This window comes from Phyllopteryx taeniolatus, chromosome 8 (assembly GCF_024500385.1).
Source record: "Phyllopteryx taeniolatus isolate TA_2022b chromosome 8, UOR_Ptae_1.2, whole genome shotgun sequence".
Classification (NCBI taxonomy): Eukaryota; Metazoa; Chordata; class Actinopteri; order Syngnathiformes; family Syngnathidae; genus Phyllopteryx; species Phyllopteryx taeniolatus.
Genome location: NC_084509.1, coordinates 8,093,485 through 8,120,610, shown reverse-complemented (window position 1 = coordinate 8,120,610; position 27,126 = coordinate 8,093,485). Strand labels below are relative to the sequence as shown.

General features: G+C 40.4%; 1 protein-coding gene and 1 long non-coding RNA gene across 2 annotated transcripts in view; one reads left to right on the top strand and one right to left on the bottom strand.

Moving 5' to 3' along the window:
* Positions 1-27,126, top strand: part of rtn4rl1b (reticulon 4 receptor-like 1b) — a 181,369-nt gene that overhangs the window by 69,961 nt on the left and 84,282 nt on the right. The window lies entirely within an intron of this gene.
* On the bottom strand, positions 5,778-25,717 carry LOC133482046 (uncharacterized). The gene is made up of 3 exons (XR_009789678.1): positions 25,593-25,717; positions 25,196-25,240; positions 5,778-6,387 (listed from the first exon to the last, which is right to left on the bottom strand). It is a non-coding gene; the product is annotated as an uncharacterized LOC133482046 (long non-coding RNA).

The following is a 27,126-nucleotide window of genomic DNA, read 5'->3' as shown; positions in this document are numbered from 1 at the left end:
TCATACAAGGAAAACGGTTAGCTAAGAAGTGGGACACTGAGAGGACCGAGGAGAGGCGAAAGGAATACATTGAGATGCGACACAGGGCAAAGGTAGAGGTGGCAAAGGCCAAACAAGAGGCATATGATGACATGTATGGCAGGTTGGACACTAAAGAAGGAGAAAAGGATCTATACAGGCTGGCCAGACAGAGGGATAGAGATGGGAAGGATGTGCAGCAGGTTAGGGTGATTAAGGATAGAGATGGAAATATGTTGACTGGTGCCAGCAGTGTGCTAGGTAGATGGAAAGAATACTTCGAGGAGTTGATGAATGAGGAAAATGATAGAGAAGGGAGAGTAGAAGAGGCAAGTGTGGTGGACCAGGAAGTGGCAATGATTAATAAGGAGAAAGTTAGAAAGGCATTAAAGAGAATGAAAAATGGAAAGGCAGTTGGTCCTGATGACATTCCTGTGGAGGTATGGAAGCATCTAGGAGAGGTGGCTGTGGAGTTTTTGACCAGCTTGTTCAATAGAATTCTAGTGCGTGAGAAGATGCCTGAGGAATGGAGGAAAAGTGTACTGGTGCCCATTTTTAAGAACAAAGGTGATGTGCAGAGCTGTGGCAACTATAGAGGAATAAAGTTGATGAGCCACACAATGAAGTTATGGGAAAGAGTAGTGGAGGCTAGACTCAGGACAGAAGTGAGTATTTGCGAGCAACAGTATGGTTTCATGCCTAGAAAGAGTACCACAGATGCATTATTTGCCTTGAGGATGTTGATGGAAAAGTACAGAGAAGGTCAGAAGGAGCTACATTGTGTCTTTGTAGATCTAGAGAAAGCCTATGACAGAGTACCCAGAGAGGAACTGTGGTACTGCATGCGGAAGTCTGGAGTGGCAGAGAAGTATGTTAGAATAATACAGGACATGTACGAGGGCAGCAGAACAGCGGTGAGGTGTGCTGTCGGTGTGACAGAAGAATTTAAGGTGGACGTGGGACTGCATACTGCATCAGGGATCAGCCCTGAGCCCCTTCCTTTTTGCAGTGGTGATGGATAGGCTGACAGATGAGGTTAGACTGGAATCCCCGTGGACCATGATGTTTGCAGATGACATTGTGATCTGCAGTGAAAGCAGGGAGCAGCTGGAGGAACAGTTAGAAAGATGGAGGCATGCACTGGAAAGAAGAGGAATGAAGATTAGCCGAAGTAAAACAGAATATATGTGCATGAATGAGAGGGGTGGTGGGGGAAGAATGAGGCTACAGGGAGAAGAGATGGCAAGGGTAGAGGACTTTAAATACTTGGGGTCAACCGTCCAGAGCAATGGTGAGTGTGGTCAGGAAGTGAAGAAACGGGTCCAAGCAGGTTGGAACGGGTGGAGGAAGGTGTCAGGTGTGTTATGTGACAGAAGAGTCTCTGCTAGGATGAAGGGCAAAGTTTATAAAACAGTGGTGAGGCCAGCCATGATGTATGGATTAGAGACAGTGGCAGTGAAGAGAAAACAGGAAGCAGAGCTGGAGGTGGCGGAAATGAAGATGTTGAGGTTCGCTCTCGGAGTGACCAGGTTGGATAAAATTAGAAATGAGCTCATCAGAGGGACAGCCAAGGTTCGATGTTTTGGAGACAAAGTTAGAGAGAGCAGACTTCAATGGTTTGGACACGTCCAGAGGAGAGAGAGTGAGTATATTGGTAGAAGGATGATGAGGATGGAGCTGCCAGGCAAGAGAGCTAGAGGAAGACCAAAGACAAGGTTGATGGATGTCGTGAGGGAAGACATGATGGCAGTTGGTGTTCGAGAGGAGGATGCAGGAGATAGGCTCTCATGGAAAAGGATGACGCGCTGTGGCGACCCCTAACGGGACAAGCCGAAAGGAAAAGAAGAAAGAAGAAGAAGTATGAAGGATGGAGAATGTTTGAAGGCACAACAAAATGGGAGAACACTTGAGAAAACATAAGGATTGTGCTACAAGTCATGGAACACCCGAAGGGGTAAATATCCACAATGAATATACAGCGAAACTGAAATCACTCTAATGTGACAGCATGGATAATAGTAGCATGCATGTGCTACATTATGAGCATGTCAAGCACAAATATTTTTAGGGCCCAGACGTGGTCATGTGTCTTCTAACAGAGCTAAAATGTGTTTTTAGATTCCAATTTCCCAAAGAAAACAAAAAGATGAATGCATACTCTGGCTGCCTTTCAGACCCTATTAAGGCTGATGGCGCCCCCGTAAAGCGTTGCGGTGCTTTTCCCGCTTATGTTCAATCCCTCAGCCAGTGCACAAAGTGACGGTTGAACGTGACACATTCAGGCCACAGCTGGTTTCGCCTATTCATGTGCTCATACTTCTGACATCTCCTCTTCGTCGCCGACGTTAGGAGATGAAGACGGAAGCTTCGCAGCAGGGGTTTGGGACTGTAAAAAGCCAGGGAAAGTCTCAGGGGAGCTGTCCATGGAACTAAGAAGAGACAAGCGTTCTATATGTAACACTGCATAACTGTGTGGTGTGTGCGTGTGTGTGTGTGTGTGGTCACTGGATTTGAGAAGAGGAAGATTTGATTCCTCTCCACTATTGCTGGCAAAGTATTTGATATCAGTTGCATGCATTTCAATGGCTGAACGTGTATGCATACCGGACAAAACATTAGGTACACCAGCACAAACGTAATGAGAGCCCATACAGTTAGAGGGTTAGAACACAAGAAGTCTATTTACAAATATTATGATCCCACATCGGAGAGAAATTTGTTTTACAATATGTTTATTGTAAGTGTATATCCCACCGAGAGCCATTTCGAATATTTTACGCAGCTAAATGAGGTAGCGAATATATTAGAAATATGCATCATTATTGTTGTAAAAGCAAAATTATATGGTGAGGATGTACCTAATTTTTTGGCCCGTGCACAGGCTGGAATGGAAAGGAATTCCACAATATGTTCATACAGTCCAATATTTCTTGAAAATCAGATTTTTTTTCTAATAATTAACTGAAATTAAACAAATTAAAAAGATAAATATTATTGATGTTCAAGTCACTGATGGTGTAGTGATGCATTTGCCTGACTTGGGTGGAGACAGCGTGGGTTCAGTTCCCACTTAGTGACAGTGTGAATGTCAGTGTGAATGGTTGTCCGTGTCTATGTGTGCCCTGCGACTGACTGGCGACCAGTTCAGGGTGTAGTCTGCCTTTCGCCCGAAGTCAGCTGGGATAGGCTCCAGTGCCCAGCAACTCTGAAAAGGATAAGCAGTATTGAGACTGGATGGATATTTGTATTCAAAAGATGAGTGTAGTAAAGCCAATTAAATTATTACTCATAATTTATAATACTTTATGTAAACTGCCTGTAATAGATACTTTTAACTTTATTAATCTGTCAAAAATGTTATTTCATTGAATTTCTATATCTCTTTGTGTGGCACGCGCTTCGTCACTGGCATTCATGTGCTCCCTGCAGCTCTACTAGGTTTTTTACTACACAATTGCTTTTCATTTTGCCCCGTGGACTTGCTGTATTACTGACAAATCATATAAGAATAAATCAAAATCAATCAATAAATAACTATATATATATATATATATATATATATATACACACACACACACACACACACACGGAAAGCATTCAGACCCCCTTAAATTTTTCACTCTTTGTTATATTGCAGCCATTTGCTAAAATCATTTAAGTTCATTTTCTTTCCTCATTAATGGAGACACAGCACCCCATATTGACAGAAAAAAAACGGAATTGTTGAAATTTTTGCACATTTATTAAAAAAGTAAAACTGAAATATCACACAGCCATAAGTATTCAGACCCTTTGCTCAGTATTTAGTAGAAGCACCCTGTTGAGCCATGAGTGTTTTTTTTGGGAATGATGCAGTTGTGAAGTTTTTCACACCTGGATTTGGGGATCCTCTGCCATTCCTTGCAGATCCTCTCCAGTTCTGTCAGGTTGGGTGGGGAACGTTGGTGGGCAGCCATTTTCAGGTCTTTCCAGAGATATTCAGTTGGGTTTAAGTCAGGACTCTGGCTGGGCCATTCAAGTCTGTTATTTTAGCTGTGTGCTTAGGGTCTTTGTCTTTTTTGAAGGTGAACCTTCGGGCCAGTCTTAGGGTTCTGAGCACTCTGGAGAAGGTTTTCGTCCAGAATATCCCTGTACTTGGCCGCATTAATCTTTCCTTCGATTGCAACCAGTCTCCCTGTCCCTGCAGCTGAAAAACACCCCCACAGCATGATGCTGCCACCACAATGCTTCACTGTTGGGACTGTATTGGACGGGTGATGAGCAGTGCCTGGTTTTCTCCACACATCCCACTTAGAATTAAGGCCAACAATTTCTATCTTGGTCTCATCAGACCAGAGAATCTTATTTCTCACCATCTTGGAGTCCTTCAGGTGTTTTTTTTAGCAAACTCCATGCGGGCTTTCATGTGTCTTGCATTGAGGAGAGGCTTCTGTCGGGCAACTCTGTCATAAAGCCCTGACTGGTGGAGGGCTGCAGTGATGGTTGACTTTCAAGAACTTTCTCCCATCTCCCAACTGCATCTCTGGAGCTCAGCCACAGTGATCTTTGGGTTCTTCTTCACCTCTCTCACCAAGGCTCTGATTGCTCAGTTTGGCCGGATGACCAGCTGTCAGAAGGGTTCTGGTTGTCCCAAAAATCTTCCATTTCAGGATTATGGAGGCCACTGTGCTCTTAGGAACCATAAGTGCAGCAGAATTATTTTTGTAACCATGGCCAGACCGGTGCCTTGCCACAATTCTGTCTCTGAGCTCTTCAGGCAGTTCCTTTGACCTCATGATTCTCATTTGCTCTGACATGCACTGTGAGCTGTCAGGTCTTATATAGACAGGTGTGTGGTGTTCCTAATCAAGTCCAATCAGTATAATCAAACACAGCTGGACTTCAATGAAGGTGCAGAACCACCTCAAGGATAATCAGAAGAAATGGACAGCACCAGAGTTAAATATATGAGTGTCACAGCAAAGAGTCTTCATACTTATGGCTCTGTGATTTTTCAATTTTTCTTTTTTAATAAATCTGCAAAAATTTCAACAATTCCGTTTTTTTCTGTCAATATGGGGTGCTCTTTGTACATTAACGAGGGCAAAAATGAACTTAAATGATTTTAGCAAATGGCTCCAATATAAGTGTGAAAAATTTAAGGGGGTCTGAATACATTCCGTACCCACTGTATGTATATATATATATATATATATATATATATATATATATTTGTTTTACTGTTTTTTTTCCCACATCAGTCAGTAATAGTAGGACATACTGTATGCTGTTGCTGTCACCAACAATAATTCCAGGGTTCCATTCCATTTAGCTTTAAAAGAGCTTAGTGCATGGGAGCCCAAATAAGTACTTTTTTGGTTGTTTGTATTTTAATAAAGAGACTATGACCTGTATTTGTATTTCAACTATTTTCGAACCTCCAATTGTACTTTATGGATGAAAGAAACATCAATTGAGCTAGCTGGTGTTAAATGGGTGTACTGTATGCAGTTTATGGGACACCCTGTCGATCTCGTACCATTTTATAGCATTGCGAAAACTACAAAATGGGACCCTTTGTCAGACTTTTTTACCCAGTACAAAGGAACAGGCATACATTTTCTGTAGCACTGGTCCTCAATAGGGTGGAGTAGTTGTTGTTGTTTTTTGTAATTGAATGGGGCTGTACAGGTTATAATAGGTCACATTAATGGTGGAAAAACTTTTGAAATTATTTACCTTGGTCTCATTTTTTGTATATCATGCAAACATGGCATTTGAACAGGTTTGTTGACTTTATATCCACTCTACACTACTCACAAAAAGTTAGCGACATTTGGTTTTTAGGTGAAATTTCAGCACAATATGAGTTAGCAGTTGGCGCTCCCAAAAAGTCATCACTTTAAGAATATAGAAAAATCGATGCACACTGTAGACTTGTTTTTTATAGGTTGACTAAATAGTGTTATTCTATTGTGTATAGATTAGTGATTGTAATATGACTGTTCATAAGTTTGTGTTTTTATTAAAATACTGTGTGTATATCCTAATTGTAACAACAGAGTACCATATATACACAATTAGCAGCTTATAAAAACAATACAACATAATGCTTTATATAAATACATTAATTTTGGAACAGTTGGTATAGGCTCCATCTCACCTGGGAACATAATGTGCACAAGCTGTTGGAGTACTGGTTCATATTGGGAGTGAATTCAGCGGATTATACACATAGCAACAGTGACATTTCTTGCTCCTCGTGGCAATATTCCAGTAACCTCTTCTTCATATGGAGCGCTGCTACTTTTCATTTGGAGGGAATCTCTCAATGGTTCTATTCCCTGCTCGAGGGCTAAGTGCAAGTATTGCATTGTGTGGAAGAAGGGCCTGTGGGTGGGAAAGTAAATGAGAGGAAAGAAGTGCATTAAAGAGAAGGAGGGCATGTAAAAAGAAGAAATATCTGAAAAACAAACAGCTGCGGGAGCTGTTGGAGTGACTTAATTTTCTCTATCATCTGGGGAGGTGCGAGCATATTTGAGTACAAAGAAGAAGATTTGAGATTTTTCCCCTCAAGTCAGTCTATAGGAATTAAAACGAAGCAGCCCAAAGTGCAACGCGGCCGTGCACAAGTGGACGCGCTCACATGATATCACAAGAAGGAATTTAACAGAGGAATGTCGGCTTTGCCTCCATTCATGTAGCAGGTGCAAGTCCCACATAGGTGGTCTTTTTTATTATTACAGCCAAATGTTGTATCCTAGCAACCAGGCTGTGGGAATAAGGCCCTGTGCCCCTCCCCAATGCAGTAGCCATCACTGAGCATTGTGATTGAAGCCAGTTGGAGACAAGTGGAAGGCTACGATTTCAGATTGTCATTAATCATCAATATTCCAACTTTATTCATAATACCGATGCAACTTCCCAATTTAGTCACTCGGTTGGTCGGCATCTCACAATTTCCAGCGTCAAGGTAAAATGAATAAATAAATAAATATCATTCTGCTGCACTGAGAGAAATGAGGTTGGTTCTCATTGTCTTCTGGCTCAGAATTGGATTCTGGCTCTGGTGGCTCAAACATGTAATGTAGGCTAAGAGTTCTGTATGCTGTAGAAAGTTGCTAGATAAAGAAAATGTGCACGGATGTTTGATTTTTATGATGATACGTCATAAACACATCCAAATTTGTAACTGGCCCAAAGCTAATGTGGGGAGGAGTAATTGGTTTATTTTGTTTGTATTATTGGCATGCCAGCCCCCATATGCAGGTATCCACTTTTCAAAATAATACAACATAATTCATTGCAAATCATTTTGTGGACCCCTGGGGGGCCGGGGGACCCCAGTTTGAGAATTAGCGCTTTGGAAAATATCCCGTTTTTTCATTGAGACGACATGGAAATCAGTGCAGATATTCGGTGACGAGCGAGTCATTTTCTGTACAATAATAATTCAAGATTGTGGCAAAGAAAACGACAACGTTATGGCCCGGTGTACAGGTAGGCTACATAATGCATGAATTAGACAACAACAAAAAAAACAAAAAAAAAAAAGCATCGTTGTTGGGAAGGAAGGCTTTTTACCAGTCTGCGGTTTTACTGCTCAGTTTCAGTCCCATCGTTCTGCTACATTTTGTGCAGTGGTGGGAAGTAACTTAGCGCAAATAATTTGTTACTGTACTTTTATTTCAGGTGTCTCTACTTTACTTGAGTATTTGTTTTTCTGATGACCTTTACTCCTTACATTTGAAAACAGGTATCTGTACTTTCTACTCCTTAATTTGTCAAATTAGGTCAGTTACTCTTATCAACCTCAGCAGATGAAAAGATATAAAAAATACAAAGAGAGAAAGGTAATGTCAAGTGTGGTTGAGATTTTGATTGATTGGTTGATTCCTTGCTTGGCACGCAAAGGTCGTTTAAAAAAAACAAAAAAAAAACAAGACAGCAATGACATGGAGGAACTTGAATGGAACATGAAGGACAATGATGATGCAACAGATTCGGACAAGCAAGATATCCACCCTTCCACAGCCTTATTCAAAATAATTGTTTGTTATTGGCTCCAAGAAGGATTTGTGACCAATGCGTTGTGTCTTGTGCCAGCCTGAAATACCACCAGCTTCTGGTATTCAAATAGTCTCTGTCTAACCTGAACTAGTAAGCTGTAAACTGATATCAGCTAATGGAGCTTGGGAACACGTTTTGATATCATAAAAGCCTGAGCCAAAACTAGCCAGTTCTTGGTTTAAAAAAATATATTTTTTTTTTCATTGTTATCAAAATGGGTGTTGTATATAATTTAGATTGAAATATAATTTTGTACTTAAGTACATTTTAACTTAAGTGCACTTTTTGACTTTCATAAAGGAGTTGATTCATTGCTTCTACTTTTACCTCTTTTTTTAAACAAGTATTTGTACTTCTACTTAAGTACAGAGTTTGACCATTTTTGCCACTTCTGATTTTGTGAGACCGAATGTCATGATCTGTGTTTTTGTTTGGATTATATTTAGTTAGTTTTATTTCATATCGTGTTTTTCCCCGTGTCCCTTGTCATGCTCGTTAGGTTTTTGTTTCCACCTGTTCTCGTCAACCCTCGACCTTGTGTCAACCAATCAGCTCCCTCCAGCCACTTGTGTCTTGTCCAGGTGTTCATCATTGTCTCGTCAATTTATTTTGTCATTTAGTTCCATGCTTTCTTTCAGTCTGTGTTGCTGCATTGTCGTTTATTGTATGTCGTCTGTCGCTGTGTTTCCCATGTCATGTTATGTTTTTGCCAAAGATTTTTGGTTTGCGTAATGGTTCTTTTCTTGATGCTTCATGTGCCACACAAAACCACCTGCTGGCCATATGTATAATCACAGGCAGCTACATCTTAACCACATAAGGTGTGAAGCATTGCATTTTTGCATTTGTTTTGACTCTTGTCAATGACAATGTATTACAAAACAGTGTTTGACCAAATTTTTTGTCTAATAAATTATTTTTGAATCAATTTTGTGTTTTGAAAATGGCAGTAGGCGGCACGGTAGACAACTGGTTAGCACATCCGCCTCACAGTTCTGAGGACCCGGGTTCAAATCTGGCCTCGCCTGTGTGGAGTTTCCATGTTCTCCCCGTGCCTGTGTGGGTTTTCTCCCGGTACTCCGGTTTCCTCCCACATCCCAAAAACATGCACGGTAGGTTAATTGAACAGTCTAAATTGCCCGTAGGTGTGAATGTGACTGCGAATGGTTGTTTATTTATCTGTCCATGGATGGATGGAAAATGGTAGTATCATATGATATGTTAGGTTGTATAATGTTTTTCTATCACTTTAAGCAGACAGAGGACTGTGAAAGGGCTTGTGGAAACAGGAAGAAGGCACTGCATTTGCTTGTGTAACTTGGGCAATGGTATACAGAATAGGAGAATTTGTTTTATTTTGTTCTGTTTCTCAAGTTTTTTTTGTTATGAATCATTAAAGATCACAAATATATAAATTGGGGTACATTATTTGTTTTCTCTCCCAGTTGTTGTTTATTGTACCCTACTTCCTTGGAACACAATAAACACCTCACCTTTGAATAAAATATGAAACGGCAGAAGATAATGTTCAAATTAAACAAACCTAATTAATACGCCTGAGGTAATGATGGGTACTATATTTATCCTGCGCGGTCCTGCCTGAGGTTCAAATTCGGGCAAGCACTGAGTGACGTCTGGCACCGCGCGAGCTGTAATCCGTTACACTCGCTCTCCATTGTCCAAACTCAATAAACTCTATAAACTCCCCAAACTCTAGTACCCTATACAAACTATTAACTATTTATCCAAACTGAGCTGACCACAAATCTATATATAGTATATATATTTTAAAAAAACATGTTTTGAATGGGCGGGACGGTGAACGACTGGTTAGCACATCTGCCTCACTGTTCTGGGGACCCGGGTTCAATTCTGGCCTCGACTGTGTGGAGTTTGCATATTCTCTCCGTAGGTTTGAATGTGAGTGCAAATGGTTGTTTGTTTATATGGGCCCTGCGATTGGCTGGCGATCAGTTCAGGGTGTACCCCGCCTCTTGCCCAGAGTCAGCTGGGATAGGCGCCAACATGCCCGTGACCCTAGTGAGGATAAGCGGTATGGAAAATGGATGGACGTTTTGAATGGAGCCCGCATGAAGGGTTTATATTGCTGTCAAACCTTGCTGCAAAATCTGAAGCACTTCCCGAATCGGTCACATGGTAGAGCCGGCAGTGAGGCTTTGGACGTCATCATTTCCGGCTCCTCCCCTAAATGAAGCAGGCCTCAATACGCGCTTCGCAGAAACGCAACCTACCATCACCCAACATACGCTTTGAAGACTCAGCACATCTTGTAACATCACTAATTTTTGGTTTTTACTTGTTTTTAACATCAACATCATTTGGAGACTCTTGCACTCCTCCCTTGCCTTCCTGCTTCCCTGTAATTGAATCCTCTACCTTTCTGGTCAAGCGCAATCACAAAAACCTGTTACCTGATACTGAGTATGATAAACCATAGGAAACCATTGCCTTATGCATTTAGGTTGTATTAACATAGAGAGGGAGGCGAGATGCTGGCTGGCTTCACATCGTGTCCAGAGCGCAGCTGCTCCGTGCCTCTCTGCCTCACCTCTCGCATCACCCTTCACTCGTTTCTCCAATGCTGCTCGCCCTGTTGTCCCAACCTCGATGAATGTGTGCGCGCCACTTGCAGACAGCTCTCGTGAATTCAAATACCCTGCAGCGCCGCTCGTCATTGTCCTTGTGTACATGTACAGTACATGGATGCGCGCCATATATATATATTTTAAGGTTATACAATGTGAGATTATACTACAATATATGTGCGTGCTCTGTCGCTGCTGTGGGAATGGAAAGGAGAAGACAGGCACATTGTACGAGAGAAACAATGGTGACTGATCGCATTATTGTTGTTCTCAGAAGGCTCCTTACCTCCAAATATAGCTTAATTTTGAAGCTTATTAAAGCAATCCACCCCCGGAATCGGGCCACATTACAGCGCAAGCTTGAGCTTGGGGCCCCAGATATCTTAGAGGGGCCCTAAATAGTCACTGGAAAAAATAATAATTGCAAGGGTACCTTAGGATTGACTTAAGTTTTTGAGTTATGAGCCATCATTTGGTCATTTCTTTGCTTTGAGTTGGGATAGACAGACACTAAAGATATCAGACACTGTGCCAGGAGATAGCAACAGCGATATTGCAACATTTGGCCACAATAAGAATCAGAATCATCTTTATTTGCCAAATATGTCCAAAAACACACAAGAAATTTGTCTCCGCTAGTTGGAGCCGCTCTAGTACGACAACAGACAGTCAATTGACAGAGAGTAGTTCATGTTTACCTTGGCCTGTTGCGATTTTTTTTTTGTGCAGGTATTTTGCCTTTTTTCCCCCCAATCATGGTTACTAAGAAAGTGAGTGAGAAGGCGTCGATAAAGGCTATGACAAAAATAATAATTTCTAAGCTGCAGACATTGGTCCATTAAAAGATGGAGAAGTGGCTGAAAGTGAGGATACCATGCAGAAAAGGGCAAAAAAACAATGAAAATTAAGCTCAGTAAAAATGAAACAAAAGTAATGCAGTATTAAAAGAGATTTATTTACATTTTTAATCATATTATTACTGTATGTTTATACACAGTACTGTAAAATACTGTAGAGTGCTTTTTTTTTTTTTTTTAAACTGTTTTTTTTGTGTACTGGAATTTCTGGCATTTCCACTGATTTCAGTACGACAGATACGAAACGAAATTTTAAATAGCAATTTTTTTCTGTCAGTATCAGGACTTGGGTCAGTTTTGAGGGGGGCCCGTAGACAAAGCAGCAGAGTGGGCCCACAACCCCCTGAATCTTAAACAGTTTGTTCTAATTTCGAATGAATTTCCCCTCATACAGATGAATGCAAATACAGCACATTCTTTGTTGATCATTTTTACAGTATTGAAGTCTTGACAAGACAGCAATGATAACTGAAATTTTAGGTAGGCAATCTGAGTGTTGCCGCATTCATTGTCTCGTCATTAGCGCATCGGCATTATAGTTCTGAGGTTCTGGGTTTGAATCTTAGCTCCGGCCCTCCTGTATAGCGTTTGCGTGTCCTCTCCATGCCACACCATGTTAGGTTGATTGAAGACTCTATATGTGCCTTTTGATTTGCTGGCGACCAGTTCATAGTTTACCCCACCCTCTCGCCTCAAGTCAGCTGGGATAGGTTCTGGTTCAAACACAATAATAAAGAGTACAAGGCCTCTAGAAAATTGATGAAAGGATGAATTCTGAGGGTCTTCTGTACTGCAAGGATTCACTCCTAAGAGTATGTGTATACAAACACTGCAGGTCCTCACTGGGCTGATGTTTGATCTGCCACACTTGTGCAGATAATAATGTAAAAGTGGAATAAGAAAGTCCAGAGTGGGTGTCATATTAGATTTTTTTTCCAGCCATGGAAGCCATCCATTTACATCCCTTTTCTTCCTCAGGCTTACTTTAGAGACCTTTTCTACTGAAAATCATATCTACGTAGGTGTGTGTGCAATGTCCATGGATATGGGTTAAGCCTTGGTCTTGGGAATCAATCAATGCCTCGGACTGTGTGAAGAGGTCATGGAGACATGCACCTCTCATCCTTTCACTATATTTCTTTCCATCAACAAGCTGTACCTCTGACTCCCTCCATCGAAGAACACACATAGGAGATTGTGCCACAAATGATCTTTGACTATAGAGCATAACAAGAAAAGAGAATGTAATATGTCTACAATGCAGTCTCATAGCATAGATACCAAATGTGTGTACTCTTGTTAATCGTATGCGTGACGCAAAGTAAATTAGGATTACTGTACTTTGATTGTCTGGATTATACAAAATACACAACTTTGATTAGAGGAACACATTGCATCGGCAAATGAAGTCAGTGTAATTTCCAACTAAGGTGTTGATGAGCAAAGTTGGATCAGAAAAACAATGAATTTAAAAATGAATGTAAATAGAAGACCAGTTAAAACAGAACATCTCTTTTGCAATGGTGACCTGGCCAAGAAGGCAGCAAGTTAAAGATCAAGTCTAATTCAATAACAATCAAGTTCATTTCAACTGTTTATTTTCACCACCTCAAAAAGATACAAAAATAAATAAATTGAATTGTACAAGGCGGCACGGTGGTAACTGGTTAGAGCGTCTGCCTCACAGTTCTGAGGACCGGGGTTCAATTCCCGGCCCCGCCTGTGTGGAGTTTGCTTGTTCTCCCTGTGCTTGCGTGGGTTTTCTCCGGGCACTCCGGTTTCCTCCCACATCCCAAAAACATGCATGCTAAGTTAATTGACAACTCTAAATTGCCTGTAGGTGTGCATGTGAGTGTGAATGGTTGTTTGTTTGTATGTGCCCTGCGATTGGCTGGCAACCAGTTCAGGGTGTACGATGACAGCTGGGATAGGCTCCATCACGCCCGCGACCCTAGTGAGGAGAAGCGGCTCAGAAAATGGATGGATGGATGGATGGATGGATGAATTGTACAAATTCTAGGTCACATTAATGGTGGAAAAAGTTTTAAAATGATTTATCTTGGTCAAAATTCTTTTACAACACAAAAACCTGGAATTGGAACAGGGGTGTGTCTACTTTTTATATCCAATGCAACCTTGCTCCTGTTTTTGTAATATGCCTGGTGAGCCTACAGTATTGTGCTGTTTAACAAGTGGAAACAAAGTTGTACTAGACCATTTCTTGGAGCTGAATTTATCTTAATTTGTAATTTTACAAAGATTTAATGTATAAAAAAATTATTTATTATGTTTTAGATTAAGTGATATTGAATTTGCACATTCATCCATCCATCCATTTTCTGAGCCGCTTCTCCTCACTCGGGTCGCGGGCATGCTGGAGCCTATCCCAGCTGTCACCGGGCAGGAGGCGGGGTACACCCAGAACTGGTTGCCAGCCAATCGCAGGGCACACATAAACAAACAACCATTTGCACTCACATTCACACCTACGGGCAATTTAGAGTTGTCCATTAACCTAGCATACACATTCATATTTTATTTATTTTAATTTTATTTGGCGTTCATGCTCTGATCCATTTTCTGAAATGCTTATCCTCACTAGGGTCGCGGGCATGCTGGAGCCTGTCCCAGCTATCTTTGGGCAAGAGAGGGAGGGGGGTACACCCTGAACTGGTCACCAGCCAATCGCAGGGCATAAACAAACAAACAAACAACAATTCACACTCACATTCACACCTACGGGCAATTTAGAGTAGCCAATTAACCTACCATACATGTTTTTGGGATGTGGGAGGAAACTGAAGTATCTGGACAAAACCCACGCAGGCACAGGGAGATCATGCAAACTCCACACAGGCGAGGCTAGATTTTAACCTGGGACCTCAGAACTGTGAGGCAGGTGTGCTAACCAGTCGGCCACCGTGCTGCCAGTTGTAACGCAGTGAAAACTAAAACCACAACATTCAATTAATACCTCCGACGGTATCAATCAAAACTCATGTCAATAACAGAAGACTTAAGATACACTTCTAAGGGATGAGTATAAGAATGGAATAATTGTTGATTACGCATGTCTTGAAGCAAAACTGAGGCAAAATGGGATGCACTACTTGGCTGCGACCAGCACAGGTGCTGTTGAATGTCGATTCAACTAGTTTGTTGAGAGAAGTCCAAATTGACATCAACCATTGGAAACTAAGCTACAGCCACACCTCTCGACAGCATTAATCGGACATCTACAAAACCATCACTTTACAGGAAACCCAAAAATGGCATGTTTGGATTGGTCAGTAATTTGAAAAAACCCATGTGGCGACTGACTAATAGTATTGACTTGTGAATATGAAATTGACCAAATCTGGACATACAAGCTTTCGGCCAGATGCCAGCAATATGTATTTTTTCATCTTCGTAATCTTTTCTAATTGTATTTTTAATTAATTATGATTAACAAACTATGGAGATGCATCAATGAAGAATAAATAAAACGATACATTTTATTTAACTAATGTTGGGGAAAATGGCTAAATACAATAAAAAAAATATTTCATGACTTTTGATAATGTTGAATGCTCAGTGGGCCAGATTAAAGATCAGAGTGGGCCGTATGTGGCCCCCGGGCCATTCTTAGCCCAACTCTGATTTAAAGAGTGTAACTTTAGTCATCGTTCCCTCCAGAGGAAGGGGGAGTCAAGGTGAGATCTCCATCCTTAACAGCTCAGCTTTTGCAGGTTTAGGAAAGCATTGTTTTTCCCATGCCAAGAAGCGGTGTTTTGTCAGATTTTGTGGGTGTTGTGATCATATCCAACCTCATTAATGGAATGGGAAACAAATCAAAAGAAGCATGGCATCCAATCTCCCTCTTTGTTCTCTAAATGAAAAAGGATATGTTGAGTTAGAGCAGGGTGGAAAAGGGGAGAGTGGCCTGCCATGTTCCTCTCTGCAGTGTTGTGCAGACAACATAAATCATGCAGTGTGGCCGCACATCAGTGATGGATGGCCAGAAAAAGAAGTAGGCCAGTCTACATCACTTGTGATCTGCAGCTTCATACTGGATCCAAGTCACAGAGGTTATATATATAGTACCCACTCCCCTCCCTCGGTGTCCTTCCACTCTGGCTCGCCAAATGCAAGGAGATGTCAGGGTATATTCAAGACATCCATAATGGAGACATGATGTTCCGGCATGTGGACAAAGACGACTCTGGTGACCACTGCACTAGAAGTGAAATAGTGAGAAGAATGTGATCTAGTGGGGCTTCGACTGAGGCTGTGGACTCCTAGTTAATTCGCACTAACATCCTTTATTGTAGGCTGTGTTCAGAGATATAGTTCAGTAATCTATTTTGGGTCAAAATGATGATTCAAAAGATAGCTGGTGCTCATATTTAGTATGGTTCGCTTCACAGTCATTTTTGCTGTCATTTTAATGCTACTCTTGTCTTTGATTCGTGTAGTTGGTCCATGTCTTTGGTCTGTGCAGCATTAACACTTCAGCAGAAGTTAACCAAACCACACCACAGTTCACTTGTACGATTACTAGGACCACTTGGAGATGTAAACACTGCAAGGACTGAAGACATGGACCAGTCAAACAAACCAAAGACACGGACAGCTACCCAGACCAAAGACATGGACTAACCACATGGGCCAAAAGACATGGACCAGCGCTAAATTGAAAGCAAAAAAACAAACAAATAAACAAAACAAAACAATGCAAAGATAACCGGGCCAAATATGAACTTGTTTGGTACACTCCAGTGTTGGGATGATAGTGTTCACTTGTTCTCATCCATCCATCCATCCATTTTCTGAGCCGCTTCTCCTCACTAGGGTCGCTGGCGTGCTGGAGCCTATCCCAGCTGTCATCGGGCAGGAGGCGGGGTACACCCTGAACTGGTTGCCAGCCAATCGCAGGGCACATAGGAACAAACAACCATTCACACTCACAGTCATGCCTACGGGCAATTTAGAGTTTCCAATTAATGCATGTTTTTGGGATGTGGGAGGAAACCGGAGTGCCCGGAGAAAACCCACGCAGGCACGGGGAGAACATGCAAACTCCACACAGGCGGGGCCCGGGATTGAACCCGGGTCCTCAGAACCATGAGGCTGACGCTCTAACCAGTCGACCACCGTGCCGCCCACTTGTTCTCACTAAAAGAAAATTCCCCTTCGGTGTGGTTCCTTTGGCAATTATGAACAGTAATTGAACTCAGGTGCACACTGAATTCGTACCTATATTATAGCCCAGTTCATTTGTGAAGAGAACATTGATCGAAGTTTAATTCTAAAATCATGATGGTGACATAACTACAGAAAGACATTGGCATGAAACAATTGTCCCCAGGTTAGCATGTATGCAGCTACAATCTGGTAGTTTCACTCACTCATTTTTAGATCTATACTTATTCCTGTTTAACCGATAAGAGAAGAGACAGCTTTCACTAAATTTGAAGTGATGCATGAAAAGAAACTACCAAGTTTACAAAAGGACCAACTAATCCCGGCCAGCTAATAATTACACTGGAGGTGTGAAAGCAACCTTCAAAGTGACAATACAGGGATTAGCATCAGATCAAAAAGTCAATCAGATGCAGATTGGGCACAAAATACTAGGTGCGAAAAGTGAAAGGCGCAGGTCCAACAAACATTTATCTTTTTTTTAAATGGATTTCTTTATTTTTGTAGAGCATCAGGAGCATTGTCTACTTCAATCAATGTGCATGTAAAAAAGGTGTTAAAAATGTTGACCTTTCACAGCAACATTGAGCTCATCAGTGTACACTGCTTGTAAAATAATTTACAAACACGTAAATCAGCATTGCTATGCCTCGCTTACAGCCTGTTAGACAATGTTTATGATAATTTTAAAGTAGAAAAGTTTGGTCTTTTACCAAATACTGAATAGCCTCCGTTGACGTCACTAATGTCAAGTTCTAATTGTGTACCATTTTTTTTTTTTACTATATGAACATATCTGTACCTTTTTGGTCCTGAAAAAAAAATCAAACCCGACAACCCTACATTTGAGGTTCTTCGTGGAGATGAAAACTTTGAGCTCAGAAATGTACCCCTGTACAGTGTTACCCTGCGATATTACGGTTTGTCGTTCATACCCCAGGATTTTTAGGGTTTTTTTCCCCTTTTTTTTTTTGTTTTTTGTCTGTCCATTGCAGAAATCCCTATTATGTTGCAGAAAATGTTTAAATAAATTTACAATGTGTTAAAAAGTGTGTTTTAATAAGTTTAAATGTGTCGAATGCATATGGAAATGGTTAAATTACAAAAACAAAAAAAACAAAAACTACTAATGATAGCCTATTGTGTACCCTCAACCCTATAGTGGGTGGGTTTGGAACGTAGCCCCACGACAAAAGGTGGGATGACTGTGCCCTTTTTCTGACAGTGCTGTAAAGATTATGCCTCACTTTCTTGGACACTTCTAAAATACACAGCACATATTTGATCTTGTCCCCGACGAGCGCGAGGACCTTAAAAGTGTGTGAAATGTTTTCTTTTGGGATGTAACAAAGTAAGAGCCCTCCTCCTGTTGTAAAGGACTTGGGGGATGTGAAAAAAAAAATGCAGAAGCTCTTTTGGACACGACTTAATGGATCCTGGTGACCGTGGAGATATTTGTGGTGCTGCATTTTGCTGTGCGAAAGGTTGCAGTGGGTGGTGGAGTGTCAACATTCTCCATTTTTAAAGAAAGAGGCAGAAGAAGGCCAACAAGCGGCACTAACAAGGCCAGTTTAAAAGAACGTGGTCAAACAAAAAGAGTGTTTTGATGCAACAAAAGTGACAAGTGGAAATAACTGAATCCTAACCAACCTAGTAATTACTGTTAATGATCCTTTGACAGAAGTATTCCAGCCACAATTATCACAAATGGTCTAACAGCAAGATCTCTGGTTCCTCTGGTGTAAATATTCACCATGTGGAATGGCTATTACTCTTCTGGGAAGTCAAAATGGAAGAGAATGAAGTTGATTACGCGCCAACAAGAAGTTTGTACCCTGACTTGGAAGTCAAAATAGAAGAGGATGAAGTTGATTAAGCTCCAACAAGAAGTGTGTACCACTTTCAAGCCATGGGGTACTGTGATGCATGAGTGTCTTTTGTGACAAACACAAACACATCAAATTAAAAGCTATTTTTGGAGATGTCTCCACATGGAAAGGCATCAATAATCACAAGAACTTTATGACTTTGCATCTTTGTTTGACATGGCTGAGACTCGAGTGTTTTTAACACCACGCAATGGGAAAAGGGGGAAACTAATTACTTTTTTGGTTGTTGTCACCACGGCAACCGAGCCTAGACATTTTCCTTCTGAAAGTGGGGGGCTTCAGATAGAAGAGGTGTCAGAATACCTAACAAATGTTCACATTTTCTCCTTGCAAGTCTTTTGAATGAATCATTCAAAAACATCTCGCTGAATCATTTTTGAAACATTTGCTAAACAGAAACACCTCTTGAGAAGATTCTGATAATCACAACAGATATTGTGAAATGCCGGCGACACTAGTTTGCATCTGAATGTAAACATTTCTGTCACCAGCAGCATGTGTTCATACATTTATTTATAGCATTCAAGGTGGCTTGCAGGCAGCGCTGCAAGCAGGGGGGATTTTTGACAACGGTATTCTTTCGCTTTCAGGCCATCTCCACTGGCATGCTTCAATAACGTTCCCGCGTATTTTGCCTTTATTCAGTGAGCACTTTAAGAAAGCATGAGCAATCCAGTCCATATTGCAGTCTACTTCATAGATCATCCACAGATGGCTTTAAGTCTTTTCAACTGGAGAGGTGTGAACATTAGCACTATTTACTTCACTTGCATTTTACTATGGAATCTTGATCATTTAAAACTTCAAAAAGAGATGTATTCTTTGCAAAATTAATTCCAGTATGAAGGCTCCATTCACATATGCGCAATGTAAACATGTCTGTCCATTCATATGGAAAAATAAACATCCGTCTGTCCCTCCAGAAACACACAACTTAAACATCTAACTGATTTCACTTGTACAAATACTGTATGTCCTTTCACATCAAACAGATAAACATGTCTGTCTGTTCACATACACACAAACATATGTCAGTCCTTTCAGACTTTTTCACTTGACATGCATGTTTCATGTAGATAGAATGTAAACCCCAGTCTGTTCATTAGCCTACACGCACAATGTACAGTAATCTTCTGTCTGTCCATTTACATACACACATAGGGGTCTATTTTCGTGACCGGCGCAACTCCGACACGGCGGGTGCGCAAAACTGCAGGTGAGTTAGACCCGGTTTTCGCAATTTTACAGATGGCCGAAGCCGGCGTATTAAAAAAAAATGGGGCTCTGCGCTGCTGTGGGCACGAACACAGCCGACTTCATTAGCCACAAATGAAAGTGGCTCCTCTCATTCCCTTTAAATGCGGTGCAATGCCAGTGTTGTATGGAGGACGCAGCGATGCATGCGTGACTGGAGCATTTTCACTGCTCTTGCACAGAAAATCAAGATGTTTGTCATTTTTGGCTACACTGCAGATGCACCAACTACCAAAATAGAGCCCAAAGTGTCCTTTTTGTTTATTGTTGTAGTCGCGGTTTGCAGTAGTCTCAAATAGCACTACATCATATTGATAGCTGTTTCTAATACTCTACTGTGTAAGTCTTCCTTTATTTAGCATCACGTCATATACAATAGATGAAGACGTCACTTGTTGGCATTCTGCGTTGAAAAGGCAGAATAGTGAACGTACTATAGGTCTTTGGATCTTGTGACTGTGCAGGCGTGCCTACGGTTATTGCCAGTGTCCATAAATACCTTTTACAATCATTACTCATATCTCTTCGTTTTCTGTTGCTAATTGTATCTATTTCCATGTGTTGAAGTGTCAAGGTCACACAGCTGACGCCACATTGAAGCGTTTTCCATCCCCTGAAAGCTACAATATGAAAACACTGCACGGTTGCCGCCCTACTGCCCTGCTCATCAGCAGCAGTGGAATATAGTTTGAGTGGGAAAGAACTTGTGAGTGGCACTGTATGATGTTTTCCCCCAGCTGTGACCAGAATAGGCTGTCGCTCATTAAAGCCTCTCCTCTCATTCATCCAAGCCAACAATCGCAGCGCAAAGCATCACATATCTCCTGTCTTGCTCCCCATTGTGTTTTTTTTTTTTTCTCTTCTTCGGGCCACTTAGCGAGTGCTTCCCTGGGTCCACGCCTCATGACTCAGAGGAAGTTGGCAGCGAGGAGCTCCGCCTTTATCACTTCCTCATCAAACACAAGCGCCCCTGCCAGCTCAGGCCAAAAGAGCTGGGGCCTGTTTTAGCTGCCCTGATAGCCACTTTGGAGCCGTAGATGCAGCCACAAACTCTTACCCTTCAAAACACCAAACCCCAGTTCGATAATCTGGGCTTTTAGGGGGGGTCTCGAACATTTTAGGAGGGAAGATAAACGAGCAGTATGATGAGAGAGAAACCGGGAAAGAAAAACATATTTTTAGGACATGCTGATGAATTTAAGTATGAAAAAGCACATCCAACCTGTACGTACTGTATGTACTAAAGCCAAGCAAAGGCCAACTAGTTAAATTTGGGATTTTGCACATATGTTGTATCCTATTGACATACTCTGTACCGTAATGTAAGCATCAGCCTGTCATTCACATAAACACAATGCTAACTGCTGTTTTTCTATTCTCATACATACACACATCATGAAAACATCCATCTTTTCACATACAAATATTAAAGTCTATCCATTCACATACTCACACTATTTATTGTATTTTAAATTTTTATTATTATTTTTTTTTAAATGGCCCACTGCTCAACAGTGCACATAAATACAGTGTACCTTGTTTTAACAGACCCCGATTTAACAGACATTGGAATCAATGGACCGGTGCTGTGAGCCACATGACTAATTTACATGTGCCAGGGCGCATGCAAATCGCATGTAAATTAGCCATGTGCCCGCATGCTAGTTTGCTGCGCTCTTGAAAGCAGCAGGCAGCGGTTTAAATCCTGACTGGAGGAGGAAAGTTTAGATAAACTTTAAAACTTTTCAAACATTTTCAAGCTTTTTCATATCTGTTTGTAGTAATTTTGTACTGGATTGTGTGTTTTAGGGCACCCAAAAAAGTTTAAAACAACAATTTTGTACTGTATGGTTATATTTAGGCCATGAAAAAGTGCTTCAATTTAACGGACAATCGGCTGTAACCGCGCCCCCACCTCCCGCACCTCTTGCACCTCATTCGTCTGTTTGATCGAGGTTCCGCTGTAGAGGAAAATATTAAAATTGTATTTAAATAACGATTAAATTCAAATGTTTTGCGCTTTAGGGAAGGGGTGTCAAACTCATTTTTGTCACTCATTACTCAAACTCATTACCATTACACAACAAATAAGTAGTTTTGCAATCAGAAGACAAGGATAATAGTTTGTTCAAGTATTGTTTAAGTTACTGGAGAAGAAGGGTTTGGTAACAGAAAAATGTAATATTTCAACATTATTGTTTATTATTGTGACAATTTGGAATTTGGGTACAGATTTTAGCAAAAATCATGGAAGTTGACGAGCATGATTTGCTTTTGCGGGCCACATAAAATGATGTGGCGGGCTGCATCTGGCCCCCGGGCCTTGAGTTTGACACCTATGCATTTGGGTAAACAGAAATTGCAGCTAAATAAATGTTTGAAAACAAATAGTTGAAAAATATTAAATGCAAAATTATTGCACTTAAAAGTTAAATACAACTGAACAGTACTTAAACCTATTGTACTGGACTAAAAAAAAAAAAAAAAAAGTTTTAGCCACTGTAACATGATGCAGTTTCAACAGTTTTCAGTAATTCTTTCACATACCACTATAGGGAGCGCACCACACTTCAAGAATCACTGCTGTAACACATTTCATAAACAGTACATGTCAAAACGCTGTGAGATCTAGTTAAATTTGTTAATTTTCCTCGTGTTCGTGCTGCTCTCTGACCTCTCAAACATCTTGTCATTTAAATTGTGCTTATACAAAGAAGGCTGCCAAAAACAACAACACCAGGAAGACACTGAATTATTGATGCAGGAAGCAACAAATACAACCCCAATTCCAATGAAGTTGGGACGTTGTGTTAAACAAATAAAAACAGAATACAATGATTTGCGAATCATGTTCAACCTATATTTTTTGGAATGTGTTATAGCCATAAAATTCTAAGTTAATGATTATTTGCTAAAAACAAAGTTTATCAGTTTGAACATTAAATATCTTGTCTTTGTAGTGTATTCAATTAAATATAGGTTGAACATGATTTGCAAATCATTGTATTCTGTTTTTATTTATGTTTAACACAACGTCCCAACTTCATTGGAATTGGGGTTGTACACCATAGTGGACGCCACGCATCGTCCAATCCACCATCGTATTTCATACCCCTTCTGTGACGCCTTCTTGGATTATCTGACAATGCAGGCTTTTCATGTCATTGAATTATTTCCCCATTCCTTTTGTTTTGCCTGCTGCTCGCGTCGTCATGGAGTCACAATGGAATACATTGGGTGGTAAGCGGATGCTCGTCATTGTCATTCAGCCGGAGACAGACTGTGTACTTAACAACCGAAAGCTCGTTAAATTAATTTTTTTTTTCCTCTTGCTCGCTCCCGATCTGACTGTAAACACTCTGATGTGCTGTATCATGGCTTTTGAGCTGACACCATGTCAGCAATAATAACAGCATTACACTGATTTTTAGTGTGGCGCATTGTCACTACCATTGCGATTCCAATATTAGCATTTATGCTCATTTTGTCTTATAAAGCTACAGTGTGTAATAATTTGACATTAAAATGACACTGAAATCATTTATGGTAGACTTGGCTTGGTAATATTGAGAATGTTGTCTTTGTCATTGCCACGGTGAGTCACCTACTGTAGTAGTGTAGACAATTGATGGACCAGCCAGGACACCGCTACTATTAGCAACACCACGTGCATTACTCTGATAACATTTAAAGCTAAAGGGCCCTATTTTCGTGAATGGCATAAATCCTGCACTGCGGGTGGCGCAACTGGGCTCCAGAGCAAGGTTAGACCAGTGTAGGTACGGTTGTACTTGTACTGTCACATGATCATAACAATTATAGGACCCCAAAATTTTGTTCAATCGCTAATCGCTGGAAAATCACAAATTTATTAGGGTGTCATCAATTAAAATGGTACGAACACCAGCCATGCACGTCAAAGTTCGTCTGTGTCACATGACGCCGCCACCCTTCTGAAAGCAAACTCCTGTGTCACTTCATCCACCCAAACTCTTCAAAGTTCCTTGAAGCATTCGTAATGCAATCAATACAACAATGCGCAAACAAAATGCCATGTATTGGCAGAAATGAATCTGCAAGCACTTACCTTGTGGGATGATGTGGCTGTCTTTTTTCCTCAACGAAGCATTTCAACAATCGATTTAAAAAAAAAAAAAAGAAAACTTACTAAAGTGTTTTACTACCACTATTTTCAATAGATATTGTCTAAAAAACATCCAGACTTTCAAAATAGGGGAAAATTACACTGCAGAACTGCAGTTAGTACTTCAATGAGGAAGTGTTATCAACTCCTGCACTGTCAGGCTGTCTCAGGCTGACATGACTAAAATGTGGGTGGGCCAAAATCTGTCTGAAAATCAAATATTTCATTAGAAAACAAAAGCTACAATTACTATTGACTCTATTTGGGGGGTATTTTTTCTACAGACATTGTTTTTTAGTCTAGAACTATGGAATAAGTGCCAATGTTCACAGCATTCGAGAGGCCCTTTAAATACATTCACAGAGCTCAGTATGTCTTCCTGTGCCCCAATCAAATTAACCAAAATCACGTTAGACCAGCGGTCTACCTTGTACCAAGATTTAGACGTGGTCAGCGCATGCGTAAGTTTAGGCCACCAACTTGTCACTCCACCAGGTGCATCTCCAAGGACACACCTTGGCTGCCCCGGATCACCCAGCTTGGCGCAAACCGGTCTGCAGGCTTGCACTTGCATGAAAATCAGGATCGATCGGCATTTGCACCCCGTCGCAGATGTGCCGTCTACAAAAATAGAGCCCTGAGTGTTTATAATTTTACCTCAGAGTGGCACCTTGAAATTATTTAACAGGTACACTTGTCTACAATTATTTGTCGCTGCCATGATGAGTCCAGATCACCTTTTTCAGTGGTATATGATATCGGTGGACCAGCTAGGATATTCTGATAACATTTATAGTTACAGTGTTTAATAATTTGACCTAAAAATAACACCATTAGCTGGACCCGCCAGGACACCATTTTTAGCTTTGGCCACTTATCTGGTTCAGTTGCTGTGCGCCAGGCAACAAGTGCACTCTTTCCTTCAACAACTCCGCAGGAGTTCTTCCCGCTGATTTGTTTATCTTTTTATTCGCACGGACCTCACACTTGTACTGTGTTTTCATTTTTTTTTTTTTACACAAAGTCTGACAAGACACACAAAGCCAAACAACATCTTGTCCACGACTGTATCAAAACACAAAACCTGCAATAAGTGGAGCATACATCCCTCATTGACCGCATGACCCTTCTTGTTATAGCCTTCGAAATGCATGGAGGGATGCAATTTTCATGTGTCACTGCGTATAAACTCACCGCTGATGCTTGTAATAGAACCCAGTGGACACAAGTGATCCAGTCCTGCGAAACCAAATGGATGATATAAAATCAACACAGCAGTTACAGTAATTTACAGTAAGTGCATACAGTAGGCCTATGTAGCTTAGTAAAAACGCACAGGGCAGTACTCGAAAGCACCCATATGTGATACAAAATACACAAGTGCTGGAGAAAGATTAATGTGAATGAAACTGTATGACACCATAAGATAATTGCGTGAGCACTAAATATAAGAGATCATCTCAACACTTGACAATGACAATAAAGATTCTAATTCCAAATATACGGCTATGCTAACATGGGAGCAACTTCAAAAAATGGCTGCCACCATAAGAGTGCAAAAGAAGCTTAAACAAAAAGTTTCAGGACTTACATGTAATGTCTTCTAAAGCTTTATTATTGAACGGCAAACGATGATTGATTTGAGACAACTGGCTTGGTTTCCCTTAATTTGAGGCACACTTGTCACAAAGGAAGTTGAAAAAGATTTCCTCTCACACAGGAAGTTGGAGCAAAAACTTCTCGTCACACAGGAAGTACTTTGTCAACAATCAGACTGAAAATAGTGACAAAGTGGAAATCTCCAGAAACATAACGACGAAAGCTAAACTCAGTGTTGGGAAAGTTCATTTTCTACGTAAACGAGTTCAAAGTTCAGTTCACCATTCCAAAAATGATGTAGTTCATAGTTCTTTTTTTCCCCTCATTATGCTGCTGACAAGCTATTTCCCTTAAAATACTGGCATTTCATTTTCCCATTGTTGCCACCCATTCAGTCCACACTAGTAGCCAGCTGCAGCTTTTACCCTACAATCTCAAAAACATAAGGAAAAACCTGTTGTTTGAATGGATTTATTTATTTTTTTTTAAACGAGGAATTAAAACAAAAACAGGACTTTTGAAAACGTAACACAATATGATAGAAACGATGGTGAAAGGACATTGCTTACTAGTATTTTAGTATTTTATCTATTTTTTATATTACAAAACAAAATAAATTCCATATCATGACAGTGTGAGCGTACAGTTTTAATGAAAGCATTCTGATACAAATAATAATGTTCCTAGTATTCCATTTTTACAGTTATGTCCTGCATTACAAAAGAACCACTGAAGAACATATTTACTCTGATTTAAGCAATGTCCCTGAATGCACCTTGCATTGCAGCTGCGTGGCCACAAATACAGTGTTTATCCACTGCTTGTAAATAGTGTGTCCAGACGGGTTTGTCCTGGAAGTCCCGCACAAAATCTTGAACTAAAATGATCTTTCGTTTGAAAACCATTCTTTAACGCCAGAATGAGCACATTCTCAGTTGCATTCATCAGAAGGAAATGTACTAAATTCCGTTCACGTTCGCACAAAATATGTACTGGTTCATGAACTTTTGTTCATTAAATTCATTCAGGTACAACACTGGTTAAACTAATATGACAGTATCAAAAGATACATCTATCTTAGTGTCTGTCCATTAAATATGAGTTTGCTTGTTTTCTGAAGAATATATGTATATATATATATATATATATATATATATATATATATATATTTATTTATATTATTTATTTATTTATTTTTGCACAAAAGGGGCAGGAGGAAGACCAAATTTAAAGCTTTTACTGTACAGCGACAATATCCGAATTCAGGTCAAACTATTCAACAAACAACAAACTCGAATGTAAAAGACAACGCAGTGCAAAAATCAGCTTTATTAAAAACATATGTAAATATATAACCCCATTATTGTGTATATATGGTATATAATTTCATCCAAATAAATATATTGTATACACTGGAGGAATTGTTTTCACAATATGTCTATAGTTGTTCAAATCATTTGAACATAAATCTACGCGTACTAAAAAAAAATATCAGTCTTTAAATATAAATCTTTAAAGGAGACACA